A 20,353-nucleotide genomic window follows, 5' to 3' on the forward strand; every position below is an offset into this window, starting at 1 on the left:
TGACAATCATCATGACAATGACCAAAAAGAACCAGAAAAGAGGTGGCTACTTGATTACAGGAAAATCTCCATCCCTTCCCAAGAAAAGCATGAAAATTCCTCTCCTTGCTTTTAATGCTCAAACCTTTCATTAAAGATACCCTGTATCTGTGACTTCCTGGTTCTCAGGAACTGAAATGTTGATTTGTGAGCCACACTCCCAATTCTCCGTGTCATGTCCATCAAATAAAACCTGTGCTGCTCCATGCTCACTTTTAGTTTAATGTACTGGCTTCATGACACTGAAAAAGAAACAGACACTATTTTATGGTAACTAGGACCCCCTTGTAACAAAATGACCTAAAAAAGAGCACTCCAGGCAGAGGGGACTGCAGGTACAAAGGATCCAAGACCAAGTTGTGCTTGGTATATTTGAGGAGTAACAAAAAGGCTAGGGTAGTTCTAGATCAGAGAAAGTAGGGAAGAGGAATGCAAAGTAAGGTCACAGAAGAAGGCAAGAACTAGCGCCGTGGTGGTGCTAGATTTTACCCTGAGTTTATTATAAATATAACAACTATAGAAAATAAGAAAAAAAACCACATAGCTCAATAGCAAACACTAACAACAAATAAAATATTGACTTATTTCTCTTCTGTTCTTTTTACTAGATAGATGGAAATGCAGATTAAAAAGTAACATCAGGAATGTAGTTGGAGTTTTGTAACTTCCCTTTTTTTCACTCAACAATATACCCTGAGCATTTTTTCATGTCAATACATACTGTTTTATGACATGATGTTGAGCACCACAATTTTTCTTTATGTGTTGGTGCCGTATATATTCATTCAATTCACTGTTTTTTTTTAACATTTTAAAAATCACTTTTTCCTCAGTTATTATTCTTGCATATAAAGCATTATACATATTTCCTTTGGTTGAATTCTTAAAATGGCATTACTATGTCAAAAAGTGTAAGCAAGCCTTTCTATGCATAAGTTTCCTCCCAGAAATATATTAATTTGCCCCCCCCAGTCAGTGGTTAAAGTTTCTGATTCACTGAATCCTCACCAAATATATTTTTGAAAAACACTGCCACTTTAAGAGGTAAAGTCCATGACTTATAGTTTTTACTTACATTTTACTTATGTTTAATGAGGTTCACATATTTTCCATTTATTGTACCCTGTGCTGCTTTTTTTGTGTAAATTGAATTAGCACATTTTCCATAATGCTTTTCTTGATTCATTATGTAAAATTTTTCATCTCTTCTGAATTTCCAGAGCATTTTATCTGCACTTTATGGAGTGACTTTCTTCCTTGTATAGTATAATTGCATGTAAGTTTCCTGGCTCCCTCACAGACTTGAGGTTGGGATCTTAGCCACTTTTCCTGGATCTTAGTACAGGACAGTACATGCAACAAGTGCTCAAGGTATACTCCTTCTGCTAATAACTGATCTCACATTTATTTGAGCAGATACCTCTGTAGAGCAACTGATCCTGTTTTGGGTATTATTTGTATTCATATGCTTCAGGATATCTTTCAAATAAAGTTTTAATTTTCAAAATGGTTCTGCTTTGATGAATTCAGTACTAAAATAAAGTTTATTGTATCATGAATTATTATCATATTTATTTCCTATTTACTCTTATTATTATGCACTCATTTGATTCCACTTCAATGAGAAACTTTCATCAAATGCAATGGTACTTGAGCTGTTAGTTTAGTTACACACTTCAAACTTTGCGGTGCATCAAGATCTCCTGGAGTGTCTGTTAAAGCACGTTAGAGCTTCTGATTGTATAGATCCAAGGTGGCGTCCAGCAATTTGCATTTCTGACAAGTTTCTAGGTGATACTGATGTAGCTAGTCTTTAGACCACATTTTAAGGATCACTGGTCTAAATGATATTCAGCATGCTTAGTATCCCCTTAGAGTGAAAGAACAGGTGCTTCTTTGCATAATTTTACTTCTGAAATTTGTCCTAACAAAGGACATAAAAATGAAGAAGAAGAGAATTTTACAGATAACCTTGGTAAGCAGACTGCCTTAATGCCTTGTTATTTTCTCTTGCTGGGCAATCCTCCTGTTGAGAGGGCTGCCTCAGTTAGCATTTTTGAACTTTTCCTGCTTTAAAGAACCCAGTGAGTTCAGAAGAGAGAAGAAAGAACAATGAGAAAGGACACCTGCGATGGACACAGGAGTGGGGTGCGGTTGTGATCAAATGAGTTCCGTCAAATCACCAATGCTCCCATCTCCCCAAATGCAGAAGTTGGCACATTGTCTCTCCCTGAGGCTGTCTCCGAAGAGAAATGTCATAAAAGACTAAACTGCTGCTTAGGACAGCACAAATCCCATGGGGGCGTCAACTTCAACAAAATTTAAAAAACCGTGTGCCAGCTTCAAGTTGGCAATTTCGAGTTCACTTCACTATAGTCAATGACGCACCTTCACACAGTAAGCTCAATAGAGACAAAGAGGTGCCTTGCAACTGCCAGAGAGAGAAAAGAGTCCTCTGAGATGAAATGTTAACATAAGAAGTGGAAATGGTTTGTCATAGTTGCAAGCTGGCTCTTTGGGGTTCACTTTCCTATAGTGAGTGAACTGTAGTTTGGTACCCTAGCAAAAGAGTCTCCATAAAATTAGAACGATCGCTTAAAAAGGGCAGAGGGAAAGAGAGGCGTAGAGAGAGAAGGAGAGAGAGTTCTTTCTTTTGTGTGTGTGTGATAAGAAGCTTAACAAAAGTGGAAAAACGCTTTATATGGATGTGAGTTTTCATGGCAGTCTCAAGCCGACACTCAGTTGCCTTTATTATAGAATAAGCTACTTTAGCAAGCGAAGAATAATGCAGAGGCAGAGAATGCTGGAAACAACAGTCGGGTGGGGTAGGGGGAGACCTTTTGACAGACGGTGTTCTGTAACTAAAGCAACATATACATTTCTTTGTGTTTTTTTACACACTATATTCTTTATGAGAAAGAAAAAGAATATGTGAGTTTCTCCCAAAGCTGAATCCTTGAAGTTCTTTTGAAATGTAATTTAATAGAAATACTAACTTTTACGTATAAAATAATGTTGTATTTTATGTTTAGGGCCAGAAAAAGTCTATATGTATAGGAAAAATAGCACAGGTGGAGTGTATTGAAATATGAATCACCTTAAAAGTTTGTTTCCAATATATTAGAGTGGGAAAATAAGAGGGGCTTGCTTATAGTAAAAGAAATATCAACTAGTTTCCTTGTTCTTTCACTTTCTAAAAGGTACAGATGAATTAAACTCGTTCAAAATTGGTAGAAAAAACTGGGGATTACATTAAATAATTTGCCATCTTATTTCAATTTTTAGTTCGAATTTTGCTCAAGTATTTACGTTTGTCTTTTTTTTTTTTTGACTTACATAAGATTTTAAGGAATTGTAGTGAGTGAGGTTTGAAAGAGACATTAAATATGACCTATTGAATCTACCGGACAATATTCCCAACACGTTGTACCCCAGCTACTTCTTGAATAATGAAGTCCTCGTGAAGACAGCCAGTTCTGTGTGTAAATATCTTTGATGGTTGGATTAAACCAAATATTTGTCTCTTTGTAATTTTCATACCTTGTTCTTCCACATAGGTAGATATTAAGCCAATCAACTTCTTCCTCCCTGGTACAGCCCTGCTAATAACTTTATATTTAATAGGTAAAATAATTATAAATCATTTAAACAATTATGCTAATTTTGGTTGTACTTATACATCAACACTCAGAATGTACTGAAAAAAATCAAATGATAATTTCAACATATTGTTTGTTTTCTTACATGAGAATGCTTAACTACATTTCAGGATTTCTTTAAGGAAATAAGTATAACAAACATTACCCCCACACCCCCAACAAAAACACAGAAAAAATCATTTTCAAATGTTGTAAAAGCTATTGTGGAGGTTAGATAATGTCACACAGGCCAATATGTCTGTTTTTTTTTTTTTTTTTTTAATCCTATCTCTGTGTTGCAGTTTGATATTTTTGCTAAGTTTGAAATTTTCAGTTATGGTAACAAATGGGCTTTGGGGGTATCGTTATGAGAATAAACATCCAGAAAAGTTTTATTATGAGACTTGCAAACACTAAAAGAGCAAACATGATTGCAAAACATTTATGTAACTGTCTTATTTTCAAATAACCAGCATATTTCCTAGTATATAGTATGCATGTAATTTTTTAAAGAAATAAATGAGAATAAAGTTGTAAGTGTAATTTACAAAAATATTTAGAGGCATGTTTCAGAGAAATATTCTACTTCTTATCCTCAGGCTGTTTTTCCATAAACTATTTTGGAAATTGATGGTATTAATTTTAATATTCATTAACAGTCTTTATAGCTCAGGGCAAACTAAAGTTTATTATATAATATCAGCTTTATTTAGAAATGAAAGCCTGTTTTTATAACATTTTTGTTAACCATCAAAAATCACAAATTTAAAATAGACCTTAGAGATGGAAGGAATCTTGGAGAGCATCTAGTCCAATTCACAATTTTACCCATACAGAAACTGAAGCTCATAGTGATAAACTCACTGGCAATTAAATAACAACCATCAGTAGAAGCCACATTTCCTAACTCTCAGTTCAGTGCCTTCTTTCCCCCTCTATAATGCTGCCTTCCTATTGCCAAGTTGTGTATACAAAGATGTAAAGTCCCCACTTCACATATTTAGCAATTGTTTTCTAAAACCATGTTATGAACTATTGCATTTCAATGGGACCTTGGTACTAATGAACAAACAGCATATTGACTGATGTTCTTTTGGCTACATGTGTTAAACTTAAAATAACTGAAATTTTGATTTCAGCCTCAGAACACCATAACATTGAGAAATATTGTATACTTTCCCTTTACCAGGAAAAACCATGTGTGAAAAAATTATTCTTCCACTACTTCAGAAAATAGAGTTGATTAAAATAGTCCTTAGTCAAGATGCCAAATATCACATAATTTCTTTTTATTCCAGATATTCTTTTAAGTGTTTTTCTAGTGTGAAACTAATACCATATTTATTAAATTTTCCTACTTTTTATTCTGGAAACTCATTCTTACTTGGTATTTTTTTGCCTTCTAGTGTATATCCTTTTAAAATTGTCAGTTGCTCTTTTTGGAAGAAGTGATACTACAGTTGCGATTTAAAGAATGAATAAATGATTGAATAGTGATAATTATGGCCTTTAGTAGAGTGAAGGAAAACTTTGCTTCCTGTTATGTTGTCATGGTTTCAGGGTAACAGAAAATCTTACTGTTAAAACAAACCCAGTTTTTTGCTCCAAAGGTTAGACATTCATTTTTTGCCAAGCTATTAAATTGGCAAGCTTTTTGTAAGTGTTTCTGCATCATGTTATGTTCCTGCCTTCATATAATGTCCAATCTGAATTAACATGACTGGAACAGATGCTAAATGACTATACCTAAGTCACTTGTGTCCTATTTCACACTTTACTTCATGAACTGTGCTAGACCAAGAGAACACTGGTGGTCTAGCTCCAAGTGGCAACATATGTCTTCAAATTCACTGGATATAGGCTTGCAATCATTTTACTACCAACCTGATCTCACCATTACTTTCTTAAAATTTAAATAGAAGGGAACATGCATAGCAATAAAAGTTTGAGTTAAAAGAATATGTGTTTTCATATTAAAGTTTTTAATAGAATTAAATTTTTATTAGTGCAGGTCAGGGAATATGCAATAATATTTTACCAGATGAAGCATAAAATTGCAGAAAATTCATCAGTTGGTTTTGCGCAATAGACTGAAATTTAAGGTGTCTTTGTTCAGAAAGTTTATAGGACAGTTAAAACAATTTTTAATTATAAAGTTGCTATTTTCAAAGTGTAACATTATAGACCACTGCAGTACTAAGAGGAACAATGTTAAAATTAAAAGTAGCCCATGAATGCAAACTACTCTTTAAATGATGATGGGGTGGGAGACAGGCTTCCAAGGGCTGTGATCTTTGAGCCCGTATTGGTCAATACATCTTGGGGTAACTTCCATTTGCATTTGTTTTCTGAAGATATTTGTATTTACCTTCCCAAAATAGAACTTCCTAAGGAAAAGTGAAGCATCTGTAACAACACAGGTCCAGATCACTCGTGGCTCCAATTTACACATTGCAAACTGAATTTTAGATTCAAAACGATGCATCAAATTAAACCTCAGAATAGATCCCCAGTTCCAAGACACCCCATTCACCCCAACTTGTTGAAGTCTGATTTGGGGATAGGTATCTAATCTGAACTTTTGCAGAAAAAAAATATATGTGCACAGTGCCTTTGAAGAGATTATTTGAATGAAACATTCTGTCTCAGTGAGGAAGTAGAAATTATGCTTCTGGAGAAAAGAAGATGCATCCATAACAATCATCATGAAAGAATCAGAAATTCTTTTGTCATTTGCAGAGTTTTAAAAAGGGTAAGACTCAGTTTCTCCCTCTTGTGATGAATAAAGAATTAGGATCACAAAACTTTCATTTAATTTGCAGATGTTTTCTGAGACCCGAACCAGCTTTTTGCTAGGTGATGGAAATACAGGGCAAAAGTATCATGTTTCTCGTTATGACAACCTCCCCTGGGTGACTCTCCCTCTATGCTTGAGAGCTTCCAGTAGCAACCCTCAAGTCAGATGGATTAGAATGAGAATTTCTGGGTTCATTCTGTAAAAGAAGGGGGTGGAGATTTGTAATTTCTTGGTGATAGGATTGAGTGAGCAGTCCCAGGAGAGGTGACCATCCAGCTGTACAGCCTCGTATAACTATTTTTCCCTCAACTTACTGGCAGAAGGAGAGTGCTAATGGAAAGGAGATAAACAATACAAATACTCAACTTGCAGGTAAATAAAAATTACTCCAGATGGAAGAGGAAATTGACTGAAATCTCCTAAATTCCAGACAGAGCATTCTGTCTTTAAATATTTCAGATGGCTAAACTGTACTTTGATTTTCCAGATAAGCCCCAAATAACTTTTCCTGTATTGTTATTCTATTAGTGACTAAATATTAAAACTCTGTTTTAAAGAAAAGAGAAAAGCAGGTAACATTATGAGTTAAAACTTACTTATTCCTAGGTGCTATAGAACCCACATATTATTTGACTAGTTTGTTTTTAACTATTCTAGAAGATATTAGACCAACTATTTGTGAAGAATTCCACTTGCTATCTTTTGCATTATGCCAGAATTTCCTTTGTTATTTAATTGCCTTATTTTAAATTTTACTTTCTTACTCTAGTCTTTAACCTGACTTTCATTTTTCAATGTTTACACAAGCTAGGTATTTGTAAACAATTCTTATGTTCCCCTTAGCCAACTGCATGTACATTATTTATTCTTTTAATATTTCCTCTAGAGTAAATACCTCTGGATCCTTAATTATTTCTGTTGATTTCTTCTAAACTTCCTGCAGTATGTCTCTCTTTTTCTCTTAATGAGATCCTCAAACTGAATGCATATTCCTGCCTTAGCTGCTCCTGAATCTCAAAGAGGGGACTCTTTTCCTCTGTTGCATAATATTTTTATTTTTATTTTGCATATGTAGTCAGTCCAGGAATAACAATGACCTTCTTTACTTAGCAAGTTTTTCAGTATGAACCTGCTAACAATTACCTTCTGATAATATTTAAAATATTACACCTATAATCCCAGCACTTTGGGAGGCCAAGGTGGGCAGATCATGAGGTCAGGAGATTGAGACCATCCTGGCTAACACAGTGAAAAACTGTTTCTTCTAAAAAACAAAAAACAAACCAGGCATGGTGGCACACACCTGTAGTCCCAGATACTCAGCAGGCTGAGGCAGGAGAATCACTTGAACCTAGGAGGCAGAGATTACAGTGAACTGAGATGGTGCGACTTCACTCTAGCCTGGGTGACAAAGCAAGACTCCATCTCAAAAAAATTACCAAATACGAAATTCCTTATCTTGTGACTGCAGGTGTTTGGTTGATTTGGAAAATGATCTTCAGTTCTTTGAGATCAGGATTTTCAAATTAGTGTCATTATGTTTCATGGTGATCCAACATACCATAATCAGATACAGCAGTAAGTCCACCTCTGCAGCTTTTCCAGGCTTCAATTGCTTCATAGTTGATGAAGTGTCAAGAAAGTAACAGTACTGGCAAAATAAATTCTTTCAACAGAGGGATGGGGATTTCACGTATGTGAAAGGGAAGTGTCCATTCTTCGGTTTATCCTCTAAAGAGATTTAATGTAAGTCAGTTCCATGGTTTCCTTCTTTCATTCATTCACAATGACGCCTTAAATTAATTTTCCTTAAACACCATTTTAGAATGTCGCTCTTCTACTTAAATCTTCTGTGTCTTCCTACTACTTATGTGGAAAAATCCAAACTCTTTAGCCTAACATTTAAGGATCTCTGCAAATGAGTTCATCCTTGTTTCTCCATCTAAGATTCCTGATAATGAGTATGTATGTGTGTGTTAGAGTATTGTATGTGTGAGTTGTTGTGTGTGAATTTCACCATGTCCACATTTTTACTCATGAAATTCTGGTCACTGTACAACTTTCTTCTTCATACAACTTGATCATCCCTGTAAGAGCCTTTGAAAAATCCGGTATTCCTTGTTCTTAGTAATATCCACTTGGCCACACTCTCACTACATTGTAATATCATACATATCTTCACATGTCTACAGTGTATCTCCCATTCAAAATTATAAGCTCCTTGATGTGAGGACCTTTTTTATTTTTCTTATTTTTCAGTGGGGAATAAAATATCTTAAAAACAAAAACAAGAATGACTTTCACACAATATTTTGTAAGGGTAATGAAAACACTGAGTATTCATATTGTTAAGGTTTCAATTGCATTACTCCTAAAATTCCTTTGTTGACATCCTAACCCCCAGTACTTCACAATGTGACAAGGTCAATAGGGTCATTGCAGATTAGTTAATTAAGATGAGGTCATGCTGCAGAAGGGTGGGCCCCTAATACAATATAACTGGTGTCCTTATAAAAAAGGGAAATTTAGACCCAGAAACAAACACATTTAGATAGATGGCAGGAGAGAGGCCTGGAACAGAACCTTCTCAAGGTGTAGGGAGAATAGACTTGCCTACTTCTTGATCTCATAATCCAGACTCCAAAATGGTGAGATGATAAATTTCTGTTGTTTAAACCACTCAGTTTGTGGTACTTTGTTATGCCAGCCCTAGCAAATTCACACAATAAGAAACTAGGAAGACTTCATATAAATAATGCTCAATTAGTAGGGCTACCATAAATAGTCTTATTTTGTGGGTGTGTGGTTTTTAAAGAAAATGATTTTCTTTAAAAATTATTTATATTGACTGAGAAATAGCTATTATAAATTAATAAAATTTTATTTAACATTTCTTTGGATACAGAGTGCTGTGAAACCTATCCGAAAAACAATAAGCCCTCTCATTACAGCTACAATAGACAATTTCCTAAGTATATCTTCTGCTTTCATGGCCTTGACTTGTACATTTTTTTCTCCTCTGAGATTTACCACTCATGTTGACATAGATTTGTTGTGCATGATGAAGCCACAGAAATCAATGAAAAAGACATGTGACTCTTCTGCTAGCAAAAGGACGTTTTTTTGTTGTGGTTGCTTATAGTGGTAACTTTAGCCCACCAAAGTATTTCTATAAAGATAAAACTATTTCTTTGATCCAGTTTATTCTCTCTGCAGCTTAGAGATTGCTTTTAGAAATATGCACGGTACATTTCCAAAAATTTTGCTCTCTTAGAAATTAAATTTATGTGACCACATGTCCTAAAATGGGACCCTTTCTGTTCTAATACTCCTGACCAATAAGAAGCTTAAATCAGCAATGCAACTTGAAGCTACATATCATTGTCTTTTATTTCCTCCTTCCATAAAAGAAAACCTCTTTCCATCTATAGGGCCAAGGGATGTCTTCTTTCTCCCACATTTCTCACATTTATCTAGGATAAATAGCATTATCCAAAGCTGATCCTTTTGATCCTAAAGTTTTCTATGTAAGCAAAAAATTGCCTAAGTGCTAAGTGTATTCACTAACCACAAACTTACACTAAGATTTTCAAACTGGAGAGTTACAGTATTAAATGTGTGTTTTGAAAATGTAAGTGCCCTGTGGAGAATATTCCTTAAATTCTGCACCAGACATATTTTGTAATTAACATACTAACTATAACAGACAGGTAAGGTTCTGGCATTGCCCAGGAAAGAAAAGATGAGGGCTTAGAGTCAGGTAGTGTCTATTTGAATGGCGAGGAGTGGTGAAGATAGTTAAATGAATAGAAATTGTTGATCTTTTAACTGAGAGGGTGAGAAATAAAGACAACTATTAATAATTGCATTTTTATTTTTAGTAATTTTAGGCTATTAACAGAGAAATCCTGTAAGGACCATGTAAGATGCTGTTGCTATTGCTGTTCTTGTCATTATTTATTTGTTCAGGGAAAGGTGAAAAGAAAATTTATCCTTTTATCATTAAATGCAATGAATTCAAATGTGAGTAGAATAAAAAAAGCTCAATAGTAATAGCTTTTCTAGAGTCCTTTTACTGTTATTGGCTACGTATTTTGAGAAAAAAAAAATCCAAAAATGGCTAAAAATAAAATCAAGAATATCAAGTTAATAATTAAATTAGATAGAATCAAAATAGTTTGTATATTAGCGAAATAATCTATGCTACTCATAATCTGTCCTATAAATTGACTACACAATGAAAGATCTTGCCTTCAATACCATAGCACTTATCAAACAAAATTTTATTACTGAATTTTAAAATTGATAGTCTAGCTTCAGTCAACTATGTAATATAACTGGCCTGAAGTTGTAGCTGTGGTGATCCAGGTTAATATATTGTATTCTGGTTTTAGAAAGTAATTATTTTGGTTTTTTATAGGTAGAAATTTGAGCACATGAATTTAGATGAACTTTTATGAGAAAAGATAAGCTGGTTGTAATTGTAGATCTTTCATTCTTTCTCTGGTCCCCAAAGAATCACTATCAAAACAGGTTCTTGCCAGTGTCATATTAAGAAGATACAAAATTTAAAAAAATTATTAAAGGGATAAAAGTAACTCATGGAAATCTTAAAAATATTTTAAAAGATGATTTATAGAAAAACATAAGTATTATAGGGAAAAAAAAAGGAATATTTCTTAAATTCTGCACCCGGCATATTATGTAGTTAACATACTAACTATACCAAACAGTTAAGTTATGTGCCATTATCTTTACTTTAAAAATATAGGACAGAGTTTCAGTGAAGTTAAGACATTTGCCCAATATTTCAAAGCTAAATAAGAAGTAGAACTGTTTCTGAATTCACATTAATTTCTTTTAATAGCTTATTTTTTTTTTTTTTGTCTACCATGTGATACCTTTCTACAAATACCTGAATACACAGGACTACATGAACTTCTGAAAGGCCCTAACTTTAGTACCTTTGTCCTTTTGAAAATATTCCTATTGAAGCCTTACCCCTTGCTTCAGTAAAGCTGTTTGTAAAACAGCATATTTCTCAAAATTAAACATGTTAGATAGGAAATAGTTCAACATTTATCCTGCAGGTTCTAATTTTTCTTTGTTAAAAGCTGAAATAATTTGGATATCTCTCTATATATCATATACATACACACAGAGATAAATGGAGAAAATAGTATAGTGGCTTATATGAACCAATTATATACTCTTACTAATTCTTTATCTCCTATGTGGTACAGAATTTTCTCTCACTCTATGCTTGTCTTCCAATTTTATGTTATCTTTTGGTTCAGGGGTGATATGGTTTGGGTGTGTCCCCACCCAAATCTCATCTTGTACTCCCATAATTCCCACGTGTTGTGGGAGGGACCCAGTGGGAGATAATTGAATCATGGGGCAGCTTCCCCCATACTGTTCTCATGATAGTGAACAGGTGTCATGAGATCTGATGGTTTAACAGGGGTTTCCACTTTTGTGTTTGCCTCATTTTCTCTTTGCCTGCTGTTCTCCATGTAAGACAGGACTTGCTCCTCCTTGCCATCTGCAGTGATTGGGAGTCTTCCCCAGTGAATTCAGTCCAACTACATTCTTTCTTTTGCAAATTTCCTGGTCTCAGGTATGTCTTTATCAGCATCATGAAAATAGAGTAATACAAGGGGTACAAAAATAATTTTAATTCTAGGTTTCTAATTCTTTACTTTTTTCTAATAATTTCTAAGGTTTATTTTCATATATAAGTATTTAATGTATCTAGTCTTCTTTCCCTGAATGGTGTGAAGTAGAGATTTACTTATTTTTTATATGGATTTGAAATACGGCCATTTTAGATTGCTTTTTTAAGCAAGTCCCCAATCCTGTTCCTCATCACCCAGTGGAACCTCCAATCCAGGGTCTCCAGCTATCCCTGATGGTGTTCTCTGGCTGACAGAGGTTTCAAACTTCCCTGGGATGGAGCTCCCAAAGTGAGATGCTGGCTGCCATCTTTGCTGCTACATGGACTCCCTGGTGATACTTCCAGATACTGAAAAATCTGAAGCAACTAGTGACTGCAGCAGGTCACCAGCACACTACAGCAGCCTTATGAAAAGTGGCCAAGCTTATACATGGGGATCTGTTCCCATATCTTCTCACTAGGCAGGGCCTCCAGCCATCCACTGCCAGAGGTATTAAGCCAGCAGCAGTTCAGGAACTCCCTGGACAGAGCCTTCAGGGGCAACTGAAAGTATCCCACCCACTGCCTCTGTTTTTCTACCCTTCGACTAACAAAGGAGCAAAGACCCTTCGTGCCTTATCCACACCTCCAATAAGCTGCAGTTGACCCAAGGTGAGGGGGCCAGTCCATCTCCCACAAACCCCCATCTCTCTACTACTCATCACCACACAGGGATCCCCTGTCTTGTGTCCATGGTATGGACTTTCCATCCTGGGCTGATTTTACTGAGCAATTGATAACCTGCGTCTCTCTGGGTTGGAGCCCCAAGGAGTCAAATCAGAGACCCTTGGCTACAACCACCTAAGGTCCCTTTCTCTGTTGCCTCCAAGTTGAGGAGGAACATAAACACTGAGATCACCCCAGAGCTGCAGTGGGCAGCCCAGGAGTAACAAGCCATGATCTACAGGCAGCACTCAATGGGGAGGGTCAGAGCCCTAAGAAACATGGCTGCAACCATGAGGAAACAGGGGAGCCACACAACTGAGCAAGAGCCTACCAAATGACCAATAACCCAAGTGCCACCTACTGGATTACACCCCAAAGTTTCAACACCCAAAATGCCTTGCTAATATATCCTCTTCTGAAACCAGAGGCAAGTCAGCTTCAAATAAAGACCCTAAACAAAGCCTCAGGCCAGTGAAAACATACAGAAAAGAAATCTATTGACTCTCCTTAATTTATACTGAAGTTAAAGGAACATCCACACACAGAGATGAGAAAGAACCAATGCAAGAACTCTGGTAACTCAAATGGCCAGAGTGTCCTATCTTCCACGTAACTTATTGCTGTTATTTTTCTTTGTCTTGAGTCTTTGTGGCCTTCATTCATCTCACACTAACTTCTTTCCCAAGCTATACATACATGTGAGTTACATGTTTTACTATTTGATATTATTTACTAGTTTTTGCCTCTCTTCTAGGAAGTCTTGTTTTACTAAAAAGATGATCTTTTATTAAGTTTTAAAAATGTATAGTAATATGTTTGATGGGTAAGGATAGCAGGAAAGCAATATTTTAAAAAAACGATTTCAGACAATCCTTCAACACTGAAGACATACAATAGTCTCTAGATCAAAAGTGCACCCCCAAGATCCAAGGACCAAAAGTAAAAATAAAACTAAATGCATTCTCAGATTCACAGAAGTAATCCTAAAGAAAAGAATAATAAAGATAGAATCCTAAAATATAACTAAAAGAAAAAAAGTACTGACTTCATACAAAAGAACAGCAGTTAGGTGAGCTGGGCTTTTCATTGACAACAATGGATGCCAGAAAACTACAGAATAATAACTTTAAAATGTTAAGATGTATTAGTCAATTTAAGATTTTATGCCCAGCTAGAATGTCATTTACGAGGGAAAGCCAAATTAAAACATTATCATATAGTTAGATATTTAACTCATAAGCTTTACCTAAAACAAGCAGTAAGCAGACCAAAAAACCCTGTTAAACACATATTTCAATAAGAAAAAATGTAAGGATCATAGAGAAGCTGTGAGCTACAAGATAGAACAGAATAGTAAGTACAAAAATTAGTAAAATTTGCTAGTTGAATTAACTATTCCTATTTAAAAAAAAACTAATTCATTTTGCCAAGGTAACGAGATGAAAAGTTTTAAAAAGTTAAAATGGTTTATAAATAAGATTCTAAGTAAAGTGAGTTTAAAGGATAGTAAAAGTATGCCCTTGTCATTGTCAAAAAGATGTCAGAAATACTGGATACTGCATATTTTAAAAAGATTATAGTATACTAACAATGGGGATAAACACCAAAAGATTAAATATGTAGATTGTCAAAATCTAAATTTTTTAAAAAGTAGTATATTTGTCAATACATGAGAAAGCAAGAAAGGAATAGAAATGGGACAAATAATATAGATGTTGTGCAGAAAATACAAAATAACATGAAGGAAATTGTTTTAAACATATGATTAACTATAAATATTAACAGATTAAATTACCCATTAAAGTCCAGAATCCAGATATATGCTAATGTATAAGTTATGTGCATGAAGAAAATACCAAATAGTTGTTAAAAATAAAATAATTCAAAATAATTTAATAACACATGCAATATACAATAAACACAATAGCAAAATTAATACAACATACAATAGAATTTAAACAGTGCCCACAATTAACAAAGAACAAAGGGGATTATTACATAATGACAAAAGAAGAAATATGTCAATGAGACATTATATTCAGAAGCTATGTGCATTTAATGATACAGCTCAAAAATATATGAAATAGACAAAATGATAGTAAGGAATCTGGAAATCCATTATAATAGTAGGAAATCTTAATGCAACTCTTAATAACCAATTAACAAAACAGGCAAATACTTAGTAAAAGAGTAAGTAAATTATAGACATTTTGAACAGTGATACCAAAATTTTGAGCTAATAGCTGTACTAAAATCCATTTCCAAGAAATTGAAAATATATATTATTTGCCAGTAACTTTAGGACATTTCTATGAAAACTTAAAAGCTGCTAGTTTACAAAGGAATTTAGTGAGTTCAAATAATTGATATCAAAAACCCCATACTCAGTTGTAATACAGTTTAATAAGGAATTAACAATGGAAGAATTGTATAATCCAAATAGATACCAACATAAAATGTAAAAAAAAAATGTTGATATTTGGGAACAATTAATTATAGGAGTTTTCAAGTACCAGAATGAATAGTATTCTCTATAGCAAATCCACCCTAAAATGGCTGTTTTAAGTACTGACCCTAGTAAAGTCTGAGAACATTTTTATTCTACATTGGAAATTTTGTTTCAGCAGAACTAGAAGTGGTATGTTTCATCAAACACAAGGGTTCTGTAGGTAGAACAGCTGTGTTAGATTCCTTCACCCAAAGAGGTACTAGCTCTATGACCCAGGAAAATTTACCCTCTCAAAGCCTCATCTACAAAATAGAAAGAATATTGATACCATAAAAAATAGTTTTTAGTACAGAAATAAGCAGCCACTAAATACAATCTCATTATTATCATTGTTATCATTATTATTGTAATAGAAAGTGGGAATATATGGTTTGGTTATAGCAATGAAAGTCATGTCTATTTTTTCCACAGCAACTTAAGAAAATCTCTCTGTCTTTGTTATTGGCCAGATACAAATGGATCTTTCCAGCAAGGACGGTTGCAATTTATGCCTAAGTATGTACCTAAAATAAAGATCTACTGCCTAAATAATGAAAGAGGAAAAGAGGAAGAGATAGAGAGAAGGATAGAGAGTAAGGAGGAGAAGGAGAAAAGGAGAATGTGCATTATGCACATATATATGGAGTATGGGTACACGCTTGGGAAATACTGTATTTTAGGTTAAAGAAGATGCATCTTTACTAGAGTCGAACAGATGAACATTGCCTAATCTTGTATAATGCTTAACACATAGAAGGCATTAAAGAAATGTTTTTTGAGCCAAATTGAAGTGATAAATATATCTGTTTTTGTTTTAATAAAAAATGGTATAGATGAGATAACAGATAAAAGCTAAACAACAAACACATAATTTTCAGAAGTTGGTAACTCAGATATAACTGCACCACAATGAAGAGATAAAATGTTTTCTTTTTGTGAAAGGAAGCTATAGTGAGGAAGGCTATTTTTAAGGTTTGGCAAAAAACCTTTAGTATTTATCCCTTCATTTTCCTATTCCACCTTTGTTTTTATGCACATATGGGTCTTTTTTTTGCAGAAGCAGAGAAGAAAATTACCCTACAATTGTTCGAAATGTTCCTATCAACCTTTACATTATTTGTTACCTTTCATTATTTGAAAATACTGACAGAACCCAAATAAGACATTAGTGGAAGGTATCTGTGTATCTGAATTTGCTCCAAGATTTTTCTAACAAGTATTTCTATATTTTGAAAATGTCATATATCCTACAGATAGGTAATAGATTTTAATTTAATGTTCTATTAAATTTTAAGAATAAAGATAAAAATTCATTAAAGGAGTAAGTCTTGGTTGGATTTGCAGGTGTTGGCAAGTGTTAGAGGCATGGAAACAGCCGTCTGTGTTAATGAATAGTTCCCTGTTTGCCACCTGTCATGTATTTCTGTTTAAAGTAAGAGGCAGGACTTGGGACCATTACAAAAGGTCCTGATTCTATAACAATTGTCAGCTAACACAGACCTAGAGAGGGAAAGACAATGAGTTTTCTGTGATTTTAGTTTTCAAACCTTTCTACTACCAAAATGCAATCATAAAAAAATACAATAAAAGGAAAAAGGTTAAATGTTTATCCCTTTGGATCTATAAAGGTGATTAAGTGACCTTGCTATCAGATATTATTGAGCTTTATTTGGCATCAGAACGATCCTGGGACAACAGCTAAAATGCAGACTCTTTTGTACTAGGTCCAGGCTTCAGTTGCTGCAGTAAGGCCTGGAAATCTAACACGCAGATTATTCAAGGAGAAATTTAGGTGGTATATATGTTTGCTACAGCTGCCATAAATACCACAGTCTGAGTGGCTTGAACAACAGAACTTTATTTGCTTGCAGTTCTGAAAGCTGGAAGTCCGAGACCAAGACGTCTGCAAGGTTTAGCGCCTTCTGAGGGAGCTCTACTTGACTTGCAGATGATTGCCTTCTCTCTGTGTCCTACATGGTCTTTCGTTTTTGTGAATGCATCTGTGGTGTCTTTCTATGTGTCTAAGTTATCTCTTATTACAAGACACCAGCAAGATTGGCCCTGCCATAAGGGTCACACTTAGTGGCCTTTTGATAGGCCCTATCTACCCCTAAATACAGTCACATTATGAAGTGCTGAGGGTTCGGGCCTTAACAAATGAATTGGAGGGGTACACAGTTCAGCCCATAACAAGTGGTACAGTGTATATAAAATGCTCTAGAAAGCCATGATTTATTTCATTTCTTGATAACATTTTCATTTGTTATTCAGTATACTCCCAGCAATATATTGAGATTTCCTCTTTTCCTGTATTGCTTCCTGGAAAAGTAGCTGGCCCTGTAATTAACTCCCCCCGTAAACTTGCAGAACAAATCGAACTTGGGCTGTCCAGCTAGGGTTTGAAATGTGTACTTCCAGGCTCAGATGTGAGGTCTAGTACTACTATCCAACCCTCCAAAAAACAGGACCCTTTGAAAGCTACTAGAAAAGCTTAAAAATGCCAAAATCAGTGAGATGAAAATTCCCCTAGGACACTGGAGAGGAAGAACCCTGACCTAGGCTATTGATACGTAGGTTAACCCTTTTCATCCTTTCCTATACAAATACCAGGGTGGTGCAGGAAAGGGGATCCAACATGCTTTAGAAAAGAATTGCATTTCTTGAAGGATTATTTAAGGAAAATTTTGAGAAGCGCTGTATCATTGACATTTCTGCAGTCACAGCTCATTGGGACCACTGAAACCACGTTTATAAATTCAGCCACAACTTCACTTTATTATTCTGTGGGATGTCTAATCGTTAAAGAGTAGAAGGGTAGGCTTTGCAACCATGTAATAGAACACATTTTTGCCATATGGCCAATATAAGGTGACACTAAGTTCTGCCCATATCCTATATGGGCACTCCAGAATGAATCCTTTCACCAGCAAAGAATAAACTGAAAGATACACACATTGAAGGAACCTGTTAAATTGATGCGTGGAGAACTCTACAGGGCAAACACTTCTTGTCATGCAAAGGAGTAATAGAAGTTTGTAATTTGTGAAATTCACATAGTTCCCTGTAAATTGTGATTTATGTGGTAATAGCCACTGCATAGATAAGTTCACAATTGAAACTAATTTGTTCAACAAAAAGGTATAGCATCAATGAGATATATATTAATACACCATTCATTGAAGCATTTCCTCTGCTATTCTGCCAAGCTTCTACACTTCTTTTGACTGTCAAATGCTCCTGTGAGCACAGTATTAGCAAAATGAAGAATGAAGACATGCCTAAATAATTCAGGGGAATAATACCTCCTTTTTCATAAAATGATCATAGAATTTAAGCAGAATTCATGTTTCTACTATTCCCCACACTGTGACAATTTATATATATATATATTTCAAATTATAAATTGTATAAATTTAAACACAGTGTACTGTATTTAAAAGATTCCATTTTTGAAGAGCATCCACTGACAGGGATCACTGTTTTCATTTTTTATGTATTTTTCAGTATTTCTCAAGGATGTATTTTTTCTTTTTCTTTTTTTCATTACAAATTGGCTGCAGTATTACCATCACTTCATACTTCATTTTGCTTGTGTAAAGACAAGTTTACACCTAATTCAGCACCTCCATCAGAGACTATTACTTAAAGGGGAAGGTCAACTTTATATGTATCATGAGCTCTTAAATGTCAGAATTTGTCTTGTACGTCTTGTTACATAGTTGGTAATTGGAAATAATAGTAACTGAAATCAGACATGAATATTTTATTTTACACTGAGAGAAAACAAATAGAATTATTTGATTTGATAGTGACTCAAATGGTCTGAATAGGATCTATGCATTTCAAATTACTTCTATTCTTCCATGCTTTCCTTTTGTTCTGTTGTAACCCCTTTTGTTCTATTTTTTCAACTATTTCTCTATTCTTTTTGATCTTTTGTTTGTTTGTCTTTTGAACAATTGCTTTCTCATTCCCTAGTATTCCAAAGACATCGCCCAGTGCCTGGAATATTGCAGATATTCAGTCATGCTGTTCCCCTAACTACTTCATCTGGTTCAAAAAACAATATCAAAGTATTTTACATGGCCCCAAAATTATGATAGGGAATTTTAGTCATATATACAGTGCCAGATCTGTGTGAAAACCTAGGAATCATTAAGATCAGGAATTGAAAACAGATTTCCCATGGTTCTCTGCACCTGACTGTTTGGGGCTCTGTTTGTAATTGTTAATTTTCTTCTCACTCTACATTCTCCAGTTAGGTGAATTCATCAACCCCGTGATTTTAAATGCTAGCATTCCGAACTGTCTACTCCATTTGCTTATTTTTTGACACATTAAAATTAATGTGTCTAAATAAAACCCTTGCCACCCACCATCATCAATTACTCTTCATGTTATTTTATTTTAGGAAATGCCACCACAATTTACCCTGTCACTTAAGTTAGAAGTCTGAGAATCATGCGTAATACTTTCCTCTATTGTACACCCTTTATATCCAAGACATCGGAAAGTTCTGTTGTTTTTACATACAACCTAAATTGGTTTACTTACTGTCATTATCTACCTCATGAATTTGGATCAAACCATCATCATCCACTGCCTAATCTTGTACTGTGGGTTTGTAACTGATGCCTCCACTTCTGTTGGCCTCACTTTAATCAGGTTTTCACACTTTAGTGAGAATAAACTAACATGAGGAGATCATTCCACTGCACTATGTAGTGCCCTTCAATGACTCTCTTAGGTTCTCAGAGTAATCCTCCTCCATATGCATGGCCTAATATACCTGCTCAAACTGACTCCTGCCAGCTGCTGCAAATTCATCTAGGGCTGATTCTGCCCTTGCTCACAAGCTCTTGTCAGAAATTAGGTAACTAACTGAATCAATTTCTCTTCCATTTCAATGCTTTCTTAGATGTTGTTTCCTCTCTCTAACTCTAATTAATTCTTCAGATTTCAGTGTTATTGTTCCTTCCTAACAAAAGACTTCCTTGACACACAGTCTA

The sequence above is a fragment of the Callithrix jacchus genome, chromosome 6, assembly GCF_049354715.1.
Source record: "Callithrix jacchus isolate 240 chromosome 6, calJac240_pri, whole genome shotgun sequence".
NCBI classification, from domain to species: Eukaryota; Metazoa; Chordata; class Mammalia; order Primates; family Cebidae; genus Callithrix; species Callithrix jacchus.